The sequence below is a fragment of the Scylla paramamosain genome, chromosome 16 (genome assembly GCF_035594125.1).
Source record: "Scylla paramamosain isolate STU-SP2022 chromosome 16, ASM3559412v1, whole genome shotgun sequence".
Classification (NCBI taxonomy): Eukaryota; Metazoa; Arthropoda; class Malacostraca; order Decapoda; family Portunidae; genus Scylla; species Scylla paramamosain.
In genome coordinates this window covers 1,022,393-1,043,372 of record NC_087166.1, presented here as the reverse complement: position 1 = coordinate 1,043,372, position 20,980 = coordinate 1,022,393, and the positions used below count along the sequence as shown (strand labels likewise).

Here is a 20,980-nt window from a genome sequence, read left to right as displayed (position 1 = left end):
AAGAAAGAAAACGCAAAAAAGTTCCTCCCTAGCCCAGATACGCTCTCCTGTACTGTATGTGGGTGCACCAGTGACTTCTTCCGTCCTTCCGTAAACAAATGTGACGCCCTCAAACGGAATCACCTCACCACCGCCTCCCTAACGCTGCTGATCGCTGTGGCCTTCGTCAGGAGCAAAAAAAAAGGGAACTCTCTTGAAACCCTTCCAAGATTCCAGTCGATTAAGGCCTTCCACTGTCTGCCAGAAATGTTGGGAGGAGGAGGAGGAGGAGGAGGAGGAGGAGGAGGAGGAGGAGGAGGAGGGTACAGAATGAATGGAGGGATGGAGGGGAAAGAGCTCATAGGGTGAAAGGAAAGGGAAGGAACTAGAGGAGGAAAGGAGGAGGAGAACAAGCCTCTTCCTCTCTCTCTCTCTCTCTCTCTCTCTCTCTCTCTCTCTCTCTCTCTCTCTCTCTCTCTCTCTCTCTCTCTCTCTCCTTTGTTTTCTTCAATTTTTACATTTTTCCTTCATCTCCTTCACCGTTTTTGCTATTTTCATCTTGTTTTATCACTTTTATCTTTTACTCCTCTCTTCCAGTCTTCCTCACTTTCATTTTTATCCTTTCTTCCCCTTTCTTTACGATGTCCTTTCTTACGGTAATCCAATTTCCCTTCCTTTCTCCTCACGCCCTCCATCCATGTTCCTGATTTCTCTTCTTCAACGCCTTCTCTTCCTCTTTCCTTTATCTTTTTTTTTTTCCTTCCTCTTTATTCCTTCGTCCCTTCCTTGCGTTCATCCTCCGCTTATCTGTTTTTTTTTTCTCATTCAATTTTTGTTTATTTTCTTGATTTATTTTCTTGATTTATTCTCTTTTTTTCTTTCTTGTTACGTTTTTATCTCTCGTTCACTTGTTTTTTTCTTTCTTCCGCCTACCTTTCTTTCTTTTTTGCTTTATTATTATTTCTGTTATTTATTTTCTCCTATTTCTATTCCTTTCTTTCATTCCTCTCTCAGTCTATTTCTCTTCCTGTTCTTTATCCTCATTTTCGTGTCCTTCAGCTTAATGTATTCCTATTTTTCTTCCTCTCATTTCATTCTTCCTCTCTTCCCTTCCGTTCCCTACTTCTCTGGTTCCTATCATTCTTTCCTATTCCTTTATTCCCTCCGTTTATTTTCTCTCGTTGCATCCTCTATTTTGTCATGTAATCCTTTTCTTTCCTCTCTTTCAGGCGGCCATACAGTACCAGCGCCCCACGGGACCCACGAGGTGTGACCCAGGACTGAACACTCGTGACTCTCTCAGGTTTGTGGCTCCGTGGTTTTATCTGCCTGTTCTTCTTGGTAGTAATTATCTTTTTGTGCAGTGTTATAATCCTTTTACTGCCTTGGTTGCATTCAGAGCAGTACTGGAATCTAGTTTGCGTGGACAGATAGAGTAAAGAGATAAAGAATAAATTTTACCTTTTCTAGGCCACAGGAATAACAGTTGGTGGGTGTGACAGAGTAAGGCGCAAAAGTGTATTGAAGAAGGACTGTCTGCTATGACTACCCCCTATTTTGAGCAGCCTAAAAAAAAAAGGAAAAAAAAAAAAGAAAAAAAAACTGCCTCAGAAGTTCCAAGGGATTATGGGAAACGAATGTCTAACAGCGAAAGGGTTAATCTTCTAGGGAAGCCTTTAAAAAAACGTCAAATTTAACTAGTAGTGTATTTGTGCGTTACTATTCTTACGTGGGGATGTGGAAGTGGTGACGTGGTTAGTGGTTCGAGTCCACCCGGGAGCCAAGAGAGAGAGAGAGAGAGAGAGAGAGAGAGAGAGAGAGAGAGAGAGAGAGAGAGAGAGAGAGAGAGAGAGAGAGAGATTTTGTGTGTGTTCGTATGTTTATTGGTGTATCATAACAGTATGCATGAAACGCTTCCAAACAAGTAATTAACGAAGCTTAAGTCCATGAGCCGTAGTTTTAAATAGGGTCATAATAGTAAATACAACGCGGCATACACACACACACACACACACACACACACACACACACACACACACACACACACACACACACACACACACACACACACACACACACACACACACACACACACACACACACACACAAACACACACAGAGAGAGAGAGAGAGAGAGAGAGAGAGAGAGAGAGAGAGAGAGAGAGAGAGAGAGAGAGAGAGAGAGAGAGAGAGAGAGAGAGAGAGAGAGAGAGAGACAGGAAATTGGGAAAAGGGATGTACAGGAGGGAGGAGAAAGAAATATATAGATAAAGAGATGAAAAGCAGACAGAACGTAATCCAGAAACGAAGATAGAGAAAATAAAACAAATGAAAAAGAGAAAGAGAAAGAGAAATGAAACACGAAAAGAAAAAAAGATGGAGAAAAGGAAGAAAGTTATAATTTATCCATAATTTAATTTACTTCTTGCTCTCTTCACCCTTTTAATTTTTCCCTCTAGTTTTTTCCCCCTTCTTTTATCTTGTCCATCATTAATAATTTGTATTTATTTATTTTTTTGCCGCCGTAGTTTTCATTTTTTCCTCTCCCTTTTTCAACCACAAGTGCCGTTAAATTATCTCCCTCGTTTTTTTCTCGTTTCACCTAAAACTTTTCTTCATGGGTATTTTTTTTTCCTAAATTCTGACCAGTAAGTGTTTTTTTCCCCGGATGTTTTGCTGCCATTTTTGTTTTCATTTTTTTTTCTTTTTTTTTTCAGGTTGCTGGCGTTGGTGAGTGTATGTTTGAATCAAAGGTGCATTTTTTTCCTTTAAAGTTGATATTTTTTTTTTTTCATGTAATATTTAGTAATTCTCCGACTGTCAGCTACCTTATTTTTTTTTTTCTGTTTTCAGTTTTATTTCATTCCATATTCATTTTTTTTTATTTTAACTTTATTATGGAGTGGCAGGAATCGTCGCCTGTTCGTGAAGTAGTCTTTTTTTTTTTATTTATTTATTTTTTTTATTTCCCCCCCCCATTGTTTCTGATGCTATGGTTGTTCATACTCGTAGTTCCATTCTGACTCCTTACTGGTTGGTTGTTCTGAGCTTTGCTTCAGACTGGTAATTTTTATCGTCTTTTAACTCAGATTCTATTTATTTATTTATTTTTTATTATTATCTTCGAGAATTCGGTTGTACAGTTTCTTTCATTCCTACTCATAACTCCACTATTAGTTGAGGTTTCGTTCTGATTCCTTTTTTTTTCCCTTCATAATCTCATTCTGGCTCATTAATCCCTGTTAATTCACAAGCTTCGATTCAAATACATTCTTTCTCCTGTAAATTACTTATCACTCATTACTACATCATTATATTTTACCTTTAATACTGAGGCTCATTTCTGCGACAAAACTAATCTGTATTCAATTAATTTTCACCACGAAGTTTCCATACAACTCCCGTGACGGTGGCTGGCGATTACTTGGTGGCTTTCATATCAGGTGCATACGACAGGTAGAAGGAAGGGAAAAAGTAAACTATCCCTGTATTTTCTCCATTTTTTCCCCGTTTCCCCCTCCACCAGCAGCAGTAGTGCGGCCAAACGTTCCCTGCCGTCCACCGCCCCGCCTCCCCTCAGCGTGGCGGCGTAACTCTGGCAGGAGAGTCTATGAAGCCGTTGGATGTGGGCCACGGCGTGTTTACAACATTCATTCATCCACCCCTCACTCCTACCCACCCTCTCCACACACACACACACACACACACACACACACACACACACACACACACACACACACACACACACACACACACACACACACACACACACACACACACACACACACACACACACACACACCACACACACACACACACACACACACACACACACACACACACACACACACACACACTCACGTCTCTCTCTCTCTCTCTCTCTCGTCTCTCTCTCTCTCTCTCTCTCTCTCTCTCTCTCTCTCTCTCTCTCTCTCTCTCTCTCTCTCTCTCCTCTCTCTCTCTCTCTCTCTCTCTCTCTCTCTCTCTCTCTCTCTCTCTCTCTCTCTCTCTCTCTCTCTCTCTCTCTGTGTGTGTGTGTGTGTGTGTGTGTGTGTGTGTGTGTGTGTGTGTGTGTTGGGGGGGACTGAATATCACCAAATACCCTAGTAAATATTACACTGCCTTTTAAATGTCGTAAATCACAAGAAAAATCAGAAAAAGGTTTATTGTTGTGGTGGTGGTGGTGGTGGTGGTGACGCAGAAATCTGAAGGAGAGGAAAATAACTGAAGGAGGTGCCGGTGGGTGTGGAGGCGTTGGGGGGGAACAGGAACAAGGGAGAGGGGCGAAATGAGGGAGAGGGGGAGGAGGAGGAGGTTAATGATATGGGGAGTTGATATTGGGGAGGGTTTTAGAACATAGGGTAATAACGGAGAGAGAGAGAGAGAGAGAGAGAGAGAGAGAAGAGAGAGAGAGAGGAGAGAGAGAGAGAGAGAGAGAGAGAGAGAGAGGAGAGAGAGGAGAGAGAGAGAGGAGAGAGAGAGAGAGAGAGAGAGAGAGAGAGAGAGCATGGTACTAATGAATGTTAGAAGCAAGGTAGAGTAAATGAAACACATGATGAGAGGGAATAAGCAAGTGTAAAAAATATTAGCAGAGAAGAGTAAGCAGAAGGCAGAAAGGGGGAAGCAAAGAGGACGGAAAGAAGTAAAGGGGGGAGAGAGAAAGACGGGAGGGGAAAGGAGGAGGAATGAGGAGCGAATGAAAGACGTGATTATTAATGCAAAAAGGAGACTGTGTGTGCGGAGAAAGAAACAACACACACGAAGGCCAAACAAGAATAAAATAAGAGGAGAAGCAAACACACAGAAAGAAAGGAGAGCGAGAGGAGAAAGACCCGTAGAGGAGGAGCGAGAGGGAGAGAGGGTGAAGGGGGGGGGTAATGAATAGAGATGAGATTACAACTAAAGAAGAAAAGTGAGGAAGGGAGAGGGGAGAGAAGAATGGAATAGCTGAGTAAATGACATAATGCAATTGAACAAGGGACACTAACGTTCATATGAGTGAGAAAGGCTGCAGGGGGAGAAGGAGGAGGAGGAGGAGGAGGAGGAGGAGAAGAAAGGGTCACCAATTCCATGGGTACCACCAAACTTTGTTACAGGGAAGACACCGAAGAAATTATTTTACAAAGGTGCGTTGTGAAAGACAGTGTTGTGTATTGAACGTTTTCTTTGACTAACTGCAATACCTTGAGTTGTTTTATCAAGATCACCTTTACTTGCGCCGAAATTCTTATCTACTGAAGTAACTAGACTATGAATTACTGCCGCACACGACACATACTGATGATCTCCAAGTGAAAGCAACAAGGGCTAAGTTTTTACGCTGGGATAGTCAGCCTCTTTCATTAGTAACATTCCTGAGCCAGCAACGCACCGCCGTACTGCTCACACAAACCCCGCCTCCAGCACCTTGGGGTCGTTGTGTATGCGTGGCTGGACGGCGAGTCATCTTGATAAGGAAAAAAGTACGACAATGGCCCTGTAATGATGGGGTGTGTAGCCTTTGTAGCGCCCTCCCCCCACCACCACCCCCCTCCCTCCCGCACTGGCGTAGTCTGGCGGATTCATCATCGTGGTGTGAGCGTCGTTTGCATTTTGATCGGTCTCGTGTTGACGGACAGTACAGCTCCCAAGGAGAGCCATTTGCTGAGGAGACACTCCCTGCTAATACCAGCTTAACCAATGCTAATACTAACAGAAGGGCCGGGTAGGAGGAAGAGAGCATAAACATAACCATCCAGTGATATCAACAGAACTTGGAAGCTGAGAATTCTTACGTTACTGCTGATATTTAACTTTATAGACGTGCTTACATCCATCCTCTCGCTGATATGTCAATACTAACTGACTCCCTTACATAAACATTATTAGATTAGCGGAAAAAAAAATATAGAAAAGTGAAATGTAGCAATATTTATACAACCTGAAAGCTGAATACCGCCACGTGTCTATTCAAATCAACTAGGCGGACTGGCTTGTATCCCTTCCTTCATATACGTAATTGTTTAACTTACCTAATTCCCTTGCCCTCCTCTCCTCCCTCCTGAGACACGCGGTTGGTGATCCTTTGGGAAGTGAAGTCATTACTGGGTAAGGACGTGGCGGGGTATTGTCTGCCTAGTTAATCATAGGAGGATGTCCGAGTGACGTGTGAGTGAAAATTTTTGCATAGGTGGAGAGAATGGTGTGTAGAGTGATGGGTAGCTTTTAATTTCAGGTTTTATTTCTCTATATATATGAATAATTTTGTTCTGTATATCTTTTGCCGTTACTGTGTTCTTATTTCAATGCTTTCCTGTAGATTTAAATGGTTTTGGTTCGTTGGTTCTTTTTACTAGTTCTTTTTACTTCCATTTTAGTGTTTGCTTGTATCTGAGAATTTTGTTTCATCATGAGAATTGTATTGTGAGCACGACTGGCGGCTCCTAGATTCACGCAGCAAAGACTGGGAGCGTAGAGGCGGCAGAGAGAGGAACTGGTCACCCCTACTACGCATGTCAAGGCCCAGGAAGGGTGACACTGCCTGCCCTGCGCTACCCCAAGCCAGCACATCACACCTTTACGCTTTATGTATGTCTATATCTTTCTTTGTCTATGTACCTCTCTGTCTACCTACCTATCTAAATCTGGCTGTCTTTTTATCAATTCATTTATTTATCTATGTCTGTCTATTTATCTATCTATCTATCTATCCGTTTGTCTATGTATTTATCTATCCACTTATCCATCTACTTATCTATCTATCTAATCTACTTTCTTACCTACCTACCCACCTACGAGTATTAATCTGTCCGTTTGTCTGTCTGTCTATCCTTGAGAGTCAGCGGAGGAGGAAGACTGGAGAGTGCACGCGTGTTTTAGTGTTGTGTGCATGAGTGTGGGAAGCTGAAGAGAGTTGCTGAAGGGGAAAGAAGAGGGAATAAGAGTTTTGAGTGAGGACGTGTGTAAGTGTAAGAGGAAGAGGGACAGGTGGGGGTGAGAGGTGAAGAGAGGTAAGAGAGAGTGTGATGTATATGCGTGGGTGATGTGTTGGGATCAGATAAGAGAGGGGGAGGGAAAGGTGGAAGGTCAGGGAGGGTTAGACAGCGACAAATCGGCTCTACTTCCTCATCATGACTTTTCAAAGGCCACAGAGTTTATCAGGCCGGGTTCTCAAGGCCTGTTTCTCCTGTTAATAATGTAGAGGTCTTGTTAGTCTGTCACTGAAACTATAAAAGCACTCTTGGAAACCCCCCCCCGTGTAGCTTCAACAAGATGAGGTGCGGTGCAGAGGCGTTTCTGAATGAAGTTCGCCCATTGTCTCATCTCTCTCGGTACAAAAACTGGTCCATTGAAATCCCTGGCTTGCCTCTTCCCATTTCCCCCTTTTCCTCTACCTCCACTTCTCCCTCCCCTCTCACAAAAAGTGCCTACCTCCTTGTCTTTCCTCTTCCCATTTCCTCCTTCCCTCCCCTCCCCCAGAAAATGGCCTACCTCCCTGGTTTTCCTCTCCCATTCCCTCCCTCCCCACTCTTCCCTCAAAAAACCTTACTTCCCTCGCTTTCTCCCTCCCTTTTCTTCCTCCTTTACTCTCCCCCAAAGGAAAAAAATGCCTATCTCCTTCTCTTACTCTCCACTTTCCTCCCACAATTCGTCCTTTCACCCCCTCGCCCCTCCACCACCCCTTCCCCCCCCTTAAGAAAGAGAGCCTACCTCCCTATTTTTCCTCTCCCCCTCCCTTCCACCGCCTCTCTCATTTCTTTCCTCTCTCCCCTCTTCCCTCTCTCCCCTTCCCTTCACTCCCTCGCGGGCCGTCCTGGAGAGGCCGCGTCAGGTACTCCCATCAGGCCTGTGAAGTTAATTAGAAAGTTAATATTCGTCAGCTTTAATAAGGGGCGTCGCGAAAATTAACCCATAATTTACTCCGCATTCCACCTGAAAATTGATGACTTAATTAGTTCATGTCTGATGGTGGGAGAGGAGGCAAGTGTCCGCCCTGGGAGCCTGTGAGACTGTGGTGGTGGTGGTGGTGGTGGTGGTGGTGGTGGTGGTGGTGGTGGTTTTGTAGTGTGGTGGTTGTTGTGGTTGTGTGGTGATTGTGGTAGGTGTGTTGTGTGGTTGTTGTTGTGGTAGGTGTGTTGTGTGGGTTGTTGTTGTTGTGGTGGGTGTGCTATGTGGTGGTTGTGTTGTGCTTGTGATGGCTGTGTGGCTGTGTGGTGGCTGTGATGTGTCTTTATAACCCCTTCAGGTGAATTCCTCCATGAAAACTTAATAGAAAAATAACTAAACCTACCCAAACCTAATCTAACTTAACCTAACCTAACTTAAACCTAACTTAATATAACCTAACTTAAACCCAACCGAACCCAACCGCACTTAACCTAACGTAACCTAAACTTAACCCAACATAACCTAACCCATCCTATCTCAGTCCCATCCCATCCCAGCCCAATCAGACCCTAACCTAAACTAATCAAACCCAACCGTATCTAACATTCCACGTCACTTAACCTTAAAAATTACATGATAATTATTCTGGGGAACGTCTAGTCGTCGGAATGATCTCGGAGGAAGATGACTGTGGGGAGTTACAGTGACTATGGTTATGGCAGTGATGGTGTCAGTATGGTGATAGTGATGATTATGGTCCTGTGGTGGTTTTTATGGTCGTTATTATAAATATCTCTATGTAATCGTCTATCTGTCTATATCCTTTTGTGTGTTTGTGTCTGTCTGTCCATGTTCATCAAGAAAGAAAGTCTGTCTGTGTGTCTGTGTGTCTAGTGAAGATTGCGATGTGGTAGTAGCGAGGGGTGATTGTGGTACTGTGAAAAGGTGACTATGGTGGTAAATAGTTTGCCCGTGACTTTTAATAGTTGTGGTATTAGTTGTAATGGCAGTGACGTGGAGGTAATAGCATTTAGCTCCTGTGAATGCAGATAAACAAGTACAGTCATATAGAAAAGTGTCATTACTCTCGTGATCGTTACATTTCACAAAGGTTAGAGCGATTCCAGCTGGCCACCCAACGCATCTACACTCAGACAATATTTCCATGTATTTCTTCGTTCGTCCCCTTAAAAAATCGTTCACATCATTAGGCAAGGATACTTTTCTGCATGACTATTGATGTGAACAGTGGCGATTGTGAATTAACCTGCGGTAGAGGCGAGTGTGGTGAACGTGGCGGTCGTGGTGGGGATTATATTGTGACCTGTGGCGTTAGAGACCGTTGTGTTTAAGGTAAGTGGAAGCAAACCGCAGCATAAGTTTATAGTTTGTGGGTGTTAACTGTGGTAGAGAAGGACTGCGGTGGTCCTAGTGGCTGTAGTTATTTTGGAGGGGTTGTACTGTTACTTGTGGCAGTAGAGACAGTTGCTTTTATATGTGTGTAAATAAACTTGCATATATACAGTTTTTGGTTGTGGTTATTAATTGCGGTGTTAGCTGGTGGTAGTGCAGGTTGTGTGTTGGGGGTTACACCGTGTACACCGTGGGAGCGCTGGAGACACTTGGGTTTAAGCTCTGAGTGCAAATAAACTGCAAATCAACAGTTATGGCTGAGTATGGTAGCTGTGTGTGGTGGCTGGTGACGGTCAAAGCTGCGTGGTGAAAAGCTGGTGACCCTTGGGTGGCTGTGGTTGCGTCAGTGGTGTTCAGGTCCCGGCTGTGTAAATAAACCAGTCTATATCAGAGTGCGGGATAAATCGTGCCAGTTTTCACATCGCGCTCAATGTCATGATAATCTCCGGCTCGCCATTACGTGTGATCACCTGCATTATCCATCAGCTCCTCTAACGCACCTGTCAGCGGCCCGCACACCTGTTATCCCAGTTATCCCCCGCTAACTGCTGATACATCCCACACCTGCTTATTAACTGCCATTCCCTCAACACCTGCCCATCACTGCCGCATCACTTACTAACCTCCGCCACCTACACACAGATGCACCTGAATATACCTTTGTTGATTCTATGTATGATTGATAACATTGATTTTCCAATATACATACATACATACATACATACATACATTTCACGTCCTTCTTACAATTATTAACCCATAAACAGTTGCTACTACTACTACTACTACTTACTACTACTACTACTACTACTACTACTACTACTACTACTACTACTACTACTACTTACTACTACTACTACTACTACTTTACACACACACACACACACACACACACACACACACACACACACACACACACACACACACACACACACACACACACACACACACACACACACACACATTCTTTTATTTGAAGCCCATCCAAGTACACTTCACACCCAAGATTTCCTCATGAATGTTTCCCCCAAGTTAATTTCCCCCGTAATAAATTCCCATGATATAAAAGTATATGATTTTCCCTTTTTTTTTTTTTTTTTTTTTTTTTTTTTTTTTTTTTTTTTTTTGTGGAGCAGACGGCGGGGGGGGGGGGGTAGAGGAAATTTGTGGGTGGAATGATCGGGTAAGAATAATGTTTTTCTTTTTCTTTTTTTTCGTTTCTTTTCTTTTTCTTTTCTCTTTTTTTCCTTTTTTTTTTTCTTCTTTTTTTTTCCCCAGCGTGTCAAGGAAACTGAATAAGGGGGGAAAAAAAATGAGGAGGAAACCCGCATCAACTTGTCGCCCCCCCAAAAAAAAACTCAGCTTGTACACCACACACACACACACACACACACACACACACACACACACACACACACACACACACACACACACACACACACACACACACACACACACACACACACACACACACACACACACACACACACACACACACACACACACACACACACACACACACACACACACACACACACACACCATTCACTTCACTCTCACAAACCTGTCAGTGCTCAGGTGTGTCAGCCTCCCCTACACACCTGACATTCTCACACACCTGGCAGTCTTGGGATCGTGGCAAATTTCCATTTATATGAACACCGGAGCTGAGGCGGGCCGTCCCTCACAAGAGCATTATGTAGTGTTCCTGCCGGCCCCTCAGTTGACCGAGCCGCAGCGTGCATAGGGGGGACAGTGGGATACAGGGCCGCGTATTCCTTAACATTTTGGCTTCGTATTTCCTCCACAGGCTCTAGCAGAAGTTACTCTGGGTTTCAAGAGTATTTTTCGTGGTTCTAGTGCTAGTTTAATAAGGAGTCTGCATCATCAACGAGGAAAATATGATGTGAAGTTTGCTTATTCTTAAACATTTTGGCTTCTCATATGCACTGCAGGTTCTATATGGTGTCCGGGTTTCCAGTTGTATTTTTTGTGGTTGTAGTGGTATTCTGGACAAGGATTTCGCGTCATTAGTGGTAAAAGGAAAATACGATATGGAGGCGCGTATTCGTAGGAAAAAGCATGTGATATAGATACCCTTATGCTTAAATAAATAAATAAATAGAATTGGCGTCTTTATGCACAGCTTTTATCAGGCTGCTGCAAAGTTATAATATTCAAGTCTACTTTTTGCGGTGGACATATCATGTGAGTGGCCTGTGAAACCAGTCCTTATGAGAGAGCAGTCCTGAACATGGGCCAAGGTCTTTCTAATGACGTCATCTAGTAAACATTGCAGACTGAAATGAATAGCTACTGAATGCATTGTATAGTGAACGCATGTGTTACCGTCCTGCTTTGTGTGTGTTCCAGCAGGCTCTCCCAGACGTTATTGGGGTTTTAAGGTGTGTGTTTTGTGGCAACAGAAAACAAAAAAAAAGAAAAAAAAGTGTAGCAAATTATGAACCTAACCTAACTTAACCTAACCTAACGTAACCTAACCTAACCTAACGTAGCCTAACCTAACCTAACTTAACCTAACCTAACCTAATCTAACCAAACTTAACGTAACCCAATCAACCTAACCTAATCAAACCTAATCAAACCTAACCTAATCAAACCTAACCTAACCTAACCTAACCAAACTTAACCTAACCTAACCTAACCTAACCTAACCTAACCTAACCTAACCAAACTTAACCTAACCTAACCTAACCAAACTTAACCTAACCTAACCTAACCTAACCAAACTTAACCTAACCTAACCTAACCAAACTTAACCTAACCTAACCTAACCTAACCAAACCAAACTTAACCTAACCTAACCTAACCTAACCTGACCAAACTTAACCTAACCTAACCTAACCTAACCAAACTTAACCTAACCTAACCTAACCTAACTTAACCTAACCTAACCAAACCTAACCTAACCTAACCTAACCAAACCAAATCTAACCTAACCTAACCTAACCTAACGTAACCTAACCTAAACTAACTTAACTTAACCTAACCTAACCAAACTTAACCTAACCTAACCTAACCTAACCAAACTTAACCTAACCTAACCTAACCAAACTTAACCTAACCTAACCTAACCTAACCAAACTTAACCTAACCAAACCTAACCTAACCAAACTTAACCTAACCTAACCTGACCTAACCTGACCTAATCACAGTTACTGAATTAGTAATGATACACCATATAGCAGTGAAAGAGTTATGGGTCCCTCTTCTCTAACATGCAGGTATCTTGACTTCCTTGAGCAGTGAAAGTGGAAGTAGCATTTTTCAAGGATATTTTCGTGATTTCAGTGACAGTTTTAATGACTCAGCATCATCACTGAGAGAAAACACCGGTCCAGAAAACGATTAATAACCTCCATGGCCTTTTAAAAACCGTCCCTATGAAAACCCAAAGCCTTTAACAATACCGGGACGAGTGTTGTTAGGATGGTGCTACAGATGCTTGTCATGGCCCAGGGACGCACCATATATGTGTATACAGGTGGTTGTTAGTGGATATCAAACGACCGGATTCTAACTAGTCTGTATGATTTAACTACTTTACATCAACTGAAGAGGAGGAAGAGGAGGTGGAGGGGAAGAGAAAAAAAGAGGAAGAAGAAGGAGGAGGAGGATATAAAGGATAAAAAAGAACACGAAAATACGTTCACATGTACACAAACACACACACACACATAAAAAAAAAAATGCTTAGAGGAGAAGTACAAGAGGAGGAGGAAGAGGAAGAGGAGGGGGAGGAACAAGAAGAGCAATGGAAAGAAACTGGCCATGCAATGAATGAAAAAGATAAAATTCAGGATGTTTTGAGCATTCTTTCTCTTACAGTAGCAAATACATGCAAGGACGTTAATATTACGCTTACATTAGCAGCATATCCCTCTGTACATAACATAGAAGGTTCAGGCAATACGTCACTGTAACCAGATGACATTCAGCGCACGAAATCCCCAAGTAACTAGCAAGATTCGAACTGGGAACTTCGGAGCAGGAAACAAGAACAAAACCAACACTCCATAGCCTCCCAAACTTAGAGCGTAAAAATAACGAGTTACTTAGTTCACGAAATCACAAATCGTCACTGAAAATTCGAACTGGGAGCCTGAAAATACGAGGCAAGTCTTAAACCAGTGCTCCTCCAGGGGATTCCAGTGAAGATTCAAGTCATCGATCAAGGGAGGGAGGGAGGGAGGGAGATAGAGAGGGAGGGAGGTTTTGAAATGGTGAAAAGAAGGAGGGAGGACGAGAGAAAGAAGAGGAACGTCAGCGGGAAGAGGGACACAGGGCATTAAGGTAGAGAGGGGGAGGGAGAGGGAGAGGGAGAGTAGAGGAAATGAGTAAGGGGAGAAGGATGAGGGAGAGCAGCAGGAGGGAGAGAAGGAGAGGAAAGCGCTAGGAAGTCTGGAAGAGAGAGAGAGAGAGAGAGAGAGAGAGAGAGAGAGAGAGAGAGGAAGAGAGAGAGAGAGAGAGAGAGAAGAGAGAGAGAGAGAGAGAGAGAGAGCTTGAAGTAGGTTTAGCCTAAAGTACATAGTTGGTTCATACGCTTATTTTGTGAGTCTAGATAATTATGATTTGCTTATAGCCGTAATGTTTGGGATAATTAGGGGGCTGTCACGCCTCCTTACCACCACCACCACCACCACCACCACCACTATTCCAGGCGTGGTGATGGTGGTTGTCGTGGTAGTATTTATAGATTAGATAGCTTTCTTCGTGTAAATTAATAAGAAAATAAGAAAAGCTGCAGAAAGTCATGCATTATTGTAAGTGGTGGTTGTGAATACTGGTAGTGATGGTGGTGGTGAGAGCAGCGGTGGTGGTGGTGGTGGTGTGTGTACTGTTAGTAGTGTTGTTGATGGTGATAGTGTGCATTGTTAGTGGTGGTGACAATGGTAGTGGTGGTGGTGGAGGCATGGGTCGTGGATGTAGTATGCTAATGTTTGTGCGTTGTTGTTGGTGTTGATGTTGTTGTTGTTGTTGTTGGTGGTGGTGGTGGTGGTGGTGGTGGCGGCGTGTGTTGTTTACAGTCACTCGGGCGAAATTCTGATGTTTTCCTGTCAGAGTCACGAGAGACAAAATAGATTATCCGTCTTCTCTCTCTTCGCCAAAAACAGTGTGGCCGTGAGTGGACTTCCCTTGCACCCTTAGCTTTCTTTCTTTCCCCTTTGCTTTTTTTTCTTTAACCCTTAGCTGTCAGGTCCTCACTCTCTCCCTCACCCCTTTTCTGTAGCCTTTAGCCCCTCACCTTACTCTCCCTTACACCCTTAAAGTGCCCGTTATACGTTATAGAGTCAGCCGCCAGAATCGGAAGCAGTCGTCACGTTCTGTGGCTTCCCTGCGTGAACTGTTTACTTCCTGAAGGGTTGGACGTCTAAGAAAGGAATTGGAGAATTGCAGGGTGATATCATGAGCGCAGGAGTGGATAGAACAAGAAATTTGATTTAGATCATTTTCAAGTAATAGGAAGAGAGTGGGTGACAGGACAGAACCCTAAGGAACACCACTGTTAATAGATTTGCGAGAAGAACAGTGATCGTCTACCACAGCAGCAATGAAACGGTCAGAAAGGAAACATGACAAAGTTACAGAAAGAAGGATAGAAGCCGTACGAGGGTAGTTTGGAAGTCAAAGTTTTGTGACAGACTATCAAAAGATTTTGATACAGCAAAAGTTTCACCAAAATCGCTAAAAAGAGGATGACCAAGACTCAGTAAGTAAAGCCAGAAGATCACCAGTACAGTGACCTCGATGGAACCCATACTGGCGATCAGATAAAAGGTTGTGAAGCGAAACATGTTTAAGAATCTTCCTGTTGAGGATAGATTAAAAAACTTTAGAGAGGCAGGAAATTAAACAGTAGGACGGTAGACCTAATCTCTCTACTGAGTCTGCGCTAACTATTATAACAGATAATATTTACAATAATAGTGACCACAAGAGATTGTCATTGTTGACGCTGTGTGATTTGTCTGAAGCATTTGACCAGTGTTCCTCTTCTTGCTGAGGTCAGAACACTTTCTCAGGAGGATATCATGGCTGACCACTGTCGAAAACTTTAGACGAATCGCACAGCATCAACAATGACAATCTCTTGTAGTCAGTATTATTGTAAATACTATCTGTCATAATAATTAATACTGTCATGATAATTAACGCAGACTCAGTAGAGAGATTAGGTTAGGCTGAATGTAGGCAAACTTGCGGCAAGAAGGAAAGGTAGATGGTGATAGCCAAAGTTGGAAGAGTTTCACTACTACTACTAATAATAATAATAATAATGATAATAGTAATAATAATAATAATAATAATAATAATAATAATAATAATAATAATAATAATAATAATAATTCCTCTCTCTCTCTCCTCTCTCTCTCTCTCTCCTCTCTCTCTCCTCTCTCTCTCTCTCTCCTCTCTCTCTCTCTCTCTCTCTCTCTCTCTCTCTCTCTCTCTCTCTCTCTCTCTCTCATTCTTTCTTTCTTTCTTTCTTTACAGTTAGGTGCGGTATTGTCAATTAGACGCTCATTTCGAGCCTCGCCCTCCTGGACACGAGCCTTAGTAATGCCGCCGCGCGCGGAAGGCGCCCTACGCAGCCTCCTTCCACGTGGTTACGAAGGGACGCCCGTCGCTCCCAAACACCCGCACGGAGGGTGAGGGCCAAACGGGCGCCCTGTCGCCTTCCTGAACAAGAATCTTGATAATACCGCCGCGCGTGGAAGGCGCCCTACGCAGCCTCCTTCCACGTATTTACGAAGGGACGCCCGTCGCTCCCAAACACCCGCACGGAAGGTGAGGGCCAAACGGGCGCCCTGTCCGGTGCAGGCGGTTCCTCGGTGCTCGCGGCGAGCCGTGCCTCGCTCTCAATCCTCGCGGTTAATGTCTTGTAGCAGCCCTCCGTGACGCAGGCACACCCGTCGCTCCCAAACACCCGCACGGAGGGCGAGGGCCAGACGGGCGTCCTGTCTTTGCTCTTTCTTTAGTTGTGTTTTCTACTCTAAACTTATAACTAGGACGTTTTTTGTATTTTTTCATTTTTTTTATTTTTTGTATTTATTTTTTTTTATTTATTTATTTATTTTTTTTTTTGCATTTTTCAATTAATTCTTCAGTGGGCGTTTTTTTCTCAGCGGGCGCAGCTGCAGCGGCAGGCGGGTACGCGTGATGCCATCTCAGTGTGCAGCTGCTTGATGACCTGGATGAGCGCATCCAGCGATGGCCGCTGTTCAGGAGGGGCCGCCGCGCCTTCTTCACCCACTCCTTGAAACGCCACATCGCCGGGCCCGCGACGGGGCGGTCCTGCCCAGCCCGGCACGCGGAGGATGAACCCACGCCACGGAGAAACACGTCGGAGGCCGCCGAGCACGGGTGTGAGTCCCGCAGCAGCTCCGGCGCGATCCAGGGGAATTTGCGCTGCTTTGCGGCGATATCCCCCGTCTGTCTTGTAGAAGCCGCGCGTGCCCACTGGCTCGGCTAGGCCCAGGTCGATGAGTGTGGCCTTCGGGCCGCATGGTCGCCTGTTTGACGCACACGTTATTGCTTTTAATATCGTTATGAGTGTAGCCCTCCTCGTTAACGCTTCGTACCGCGCGCGCCACCTGAAGGATGACGCGGAGGGCGTGTGTGAAGCACGCGCCCGAATGGAAGTAGTCCGCAGCGGTCTGGCCGGCGAAGCGCGTCACCAGCTGGCGCGTCTCCAGGCACACGCCCACCAGACGCTGCATGCCGTGGCCCTGCAGCCGCTGCAGGCACTTCGCTTCGGTGACGAGGGAGCGCAAGGAGTTTTTAAGGAAGGTCTTGATGACCACTTCCTTGCCCGCGTGCGGGTCCACGCCCTTGCAGCACGACCCGTAGCTCCCCGCGCCGAGACCCTGGCTGCCGGAACTGATCATCTTTCTCACGGTCTTCTCCTCTCAGCAGCCGCACGCCGATGTGGGCAAGGTAGCGCCGGGCGCGCTCCTCGATAGAGTCTGTCACCTGCAGCTTCGATGCTGGCTGAACGTGAGCATTTCCTTCCTCGCCTCGGTTTTTCGCTTTCTTCATTAGGGCGCGGCTCGGGTGAGGGCGAGGCTCGTCTCTTGACCGCTGGGTGGCGCGTCGCGACGGGCATCTTAAAGCCCGTGTGGTTAGTCTTGCGTTCGTCTGCTGCGTGAAGCGCAGCAGACACGCGCTGCTCACTCTCCTTCTTCAGCCTCTTTGGCTGGTGTGGCGACGCCTCTGCCGTCCTCTTCTTAGCTGGACCTCCTGGACAAGGCTGAGGGCCCTTGTCCAGGGGGCGGGTCGGCAGGGCGGAACAGCTGCCCTGCAGTGGGACTGAGAACTGTCACGCGCCAGCCTCTCATGTCCTTCCGCTTCTTCTTGCACTGCTGGGGCGCCTCCTCATACGCCGCGGGCCTCTTGGTGGCCACATTCTTGGCAGGGTCACGAGTTGTTGGGTCTCGCATCATGTTTGCAGCAGAAGCAGTGCTCGTCCTCTTGTTTTCTCGTCTTCTGGGTTGTGTGTGTTTGGTGTTTCTCTTCCAGCCTTGGGTGATCTGCTGTAGCAGTCGTGGTGAATCCTTCAGCCACTCCTCAGAGGCACCTATGGTGCAGTAACTACTGAGTCTTAGACCCCCCCTTCGTCAAAAAATATAAATATTACTTTTACAGCAAAAAGCTCAGCCAGCTTGGATCTAGATGTGAGGCAGCAGCTGTCCTCTCACGCCATTGGTTCCCGCACAGGTGGTGCCCAGGGTTGACGCCCCCTGCACCACAAGTCTTGCTTCAGGCCTGTGGCCGCCCTGTCTGTCTGAATGGACGTATATTGTTCACTGAAAACCTTTCATTTATAATACTGATTACTGATAACCTTTAATCCTCTATCCTTCTTTAATGACCCTTTGCACATTTCTTTCACCCTTAACTGTCACCCTTTCCTTTGTGACTCATTTCTTTTTTTTCCTCTTTCCCTTTTTCCCTCTCCCTTTTTTCCTTCTTTCCCTTTTCCTTTTTATTTTTTCCCTCTCGCTGTTTCCTTCACTCTCAGCTTTGTAATCCATATCTTCCCTTTATCTCTTCCCTTTTAACCTTTTGCTTTCAATCACTCATCTCCATTTACCTTCCTTCCTATATTTTCCATGATTCTTCTTTTCCTTCTCTTCCGCCCTTTTAGTTTGCCTCACTCTTTCATCCCTTTACTCTCTTCCCCTTAACTTCTGTGCCTTTTCCTCTCCTGTCTTCCTCCTCTCCATTTTCTCATGATCCACTCCTTCATTCCTCACTTTATTTCCTAATCCCTCTCACCTTTCATGTCTCTCTCTCTCTCTCTCTCTCTCTCTCTCTCTCTCTCTCTCTCTCTCTCTCTCTCTCTCTCTCTCTCTCTCTCTCTCTCTCTCTCTCTCTCTCTCTCTCTCTCTCTCTCTCTCTCTCTCTCTCTCTCTCTCTCTCTCTCTCTCTCTCTCTCTCTCTCTCTCTCTCTCTCTCTTCCCTTTTAATCTCCTTCCCTTTCTCCCTTCCTCGCCATCTCTCCTTGTGCACTTTCCATGTTTCCTCTCCAGTTGATCGCTCACCCCACGTCCTCCTATGTAGAGAGAAAGAGAGAGGGAGAGAGAAAAAAACTTCCCTTTCTCCTTTCTCCACGTTCACTATCTCACAGCATGCTTCATATAACCAGTGGCTGTTTCCCTTCACTTAATCAAGCTTTTTCTCACGTGTATTTATCTCTAACATTTCTTTTTCTCCTTATCATCATTTTTTTTATTCCTGTCATTATGTTTTTCTATCTCCATATCCTATCACTATTTTCTTCCATTTCCTCCTTCTTTGCATTCCGTTATTCTCCCTTATCTCTCCTTTTTTAGTTTCATGTTAGCATTTTATTTTTTTTTTTCCACCGAATATTCTTCCCTACCGATTTCCCGTCACTGTTACCTTGCACACTTCCACCATTTCTCCTAGCATTTGCCTTCCCTTCCCCACGCACACCTCATTCTCACCCCTTCCCCAAAGAACCCTAAACTAACATTTTCCTTCCCCCTTCCTCATACACACACACACACCTCATTCTCACCCCCGTCACTGAAAACCCCAACAAACTATACGTTCCTTTCTTTATACACTTTTTTTTTCCTTATTCCTTCCTCAAAAAAACAAGAAAAAAAAATGCTTAACACCTTCCCCCTCCTTCCCTCTGTCCTTCATACCAGCACCTCTTCCCTCCCGTCACGCCGTAGTGGGGAAATAAAAACATTTTGCGCCCCGAACTCAGGAACTTTGCCTGTGTAGCGACAAATGGAAAAACTTGCGCACTTGTACCAACAACGTGTTTACGGAATAAATCCACAAGTGTCGCTGGAAAACACTACCATAACATTGGCCCGGTGTGGAGGAAGAGGAAGGGGAAGAGGAGAAACAGAAAGGGGAGTAGGAAGAGGAAAAAAAGGAGGTAGGAGGGAAAAATAAGAGTAGGAGAAGGAAGAGGAAAAAAGAAAGTAGATTAGGAGGAGGAAAAAGAGGAAATGAAGTGGGAAGAGGAAGAGGAAATGGAGTCAGAAGAGGAAGAGGAAGTGGAAGGGGAAGTAGTAGAGGAGGAGGAGGATGATACAAAAAAAAACAAAAAACAGGAAAATACATAAAAAAAAAAAGTAAAAACAGACAACTTGGAGAAGGAGGAGGAAGAAGAGGTACAAGAGGAAGAGGAAGAGGGAGAGGAAGAAAGAAAAGCAAAAGAGTACGTCAGCAAATAACATTGTAAAAACAGAAAATCTCTCGCTTTGTCCCGCATAAGAATTCAGGACTTTAAAAATCACACACACACACACACACACACACACACACACACACACACACACACACACACACACACACACACACACACACACACACACACACACACACACACACACACACACACACACACACACACACACACACACACACACACACACACACACGACGAAATTCACGTTTATTTGCTTTTATCTTTTCACTTTGTCTCTCCTCACTTTTTTTTTTTTTCCTTTTTTTTTCAGTTTTATTTCCTAAGTACATGTTGCTCTTTCCCTGTATTTTTTGGTATTGTTCTAGGGGACGCCTCTCCTTGTAAACACCATTTACCTGGGAGAATTAAGAGCTGTCACCTGCGTGGTGTTTCGTGCCCTTAAACTGTTCTTCCTTCTCGGCTCCTTCCTCTTCGTCATTTTCTTTTTCTTTTTTTTTTCAATCACTTTCTCCTCCTCTTCCTTTTTTCTGTTTCTGTTCCTCCTTCCGTCCTTTACTTTTCTTTTCACGTCCTTCTCCTTTTTTCATGTTTTTATTCATCTTGTCCTTTTTTTCTTTTTTCTTCGTTCTTTTCATTCCTCTTCTCGTCTCTTATCTTTTCTTTCTTCAGGTCCTTTTTCTTTTTTTTTTTTTTCCTTTTTCATCTTCATCTCCTCCTCCTCAACCCAATTATCAGAGACTCCATTCATCATTGCGTCAGTGTGGCCTTTCTCTCAATTCCTCGTATACTTACCTGTAATTACATTTTCTTCCTCATCTTACAGCTCCTCCTTCCTTCCCCATCGCCCTTGTGGACATTTGTATCTTCCTTCCCCTCTCCATTCGTTCTTTCTTTCCTTTCATACGTAAATTCATGGATAGAGGTGACAAGGAATATGGGTAATTGTGTTTTGTATAGGGTTTGCCTGCTACGTGTACTGGTTTATTGCAGGTTCGTCTGTGTTCTTAT

General features: G+C 44.5%; 1 protein-coding gene across 1 annotated transcript in view; it reads left to right on the top strand.

Annotated features, from left to right (window-relative positions):
- LOC135107875 (cuticlin-4-like) overlaps positions 1–20,980 on the top strand; it is a 337,646-nt gene that overhangs the window by 46,939 nt on the left and 269,727 nt on the right. The window contains exon 2 of the mRNA XM_064018221.1: positions 1,209–1,282. The gene's annotated coding sequence lies outside the window, so the exon portion shown is untranslated. The remainder of the gene's footprint in view (positions 1–1,208; positions 1,283–20,980) is intronic.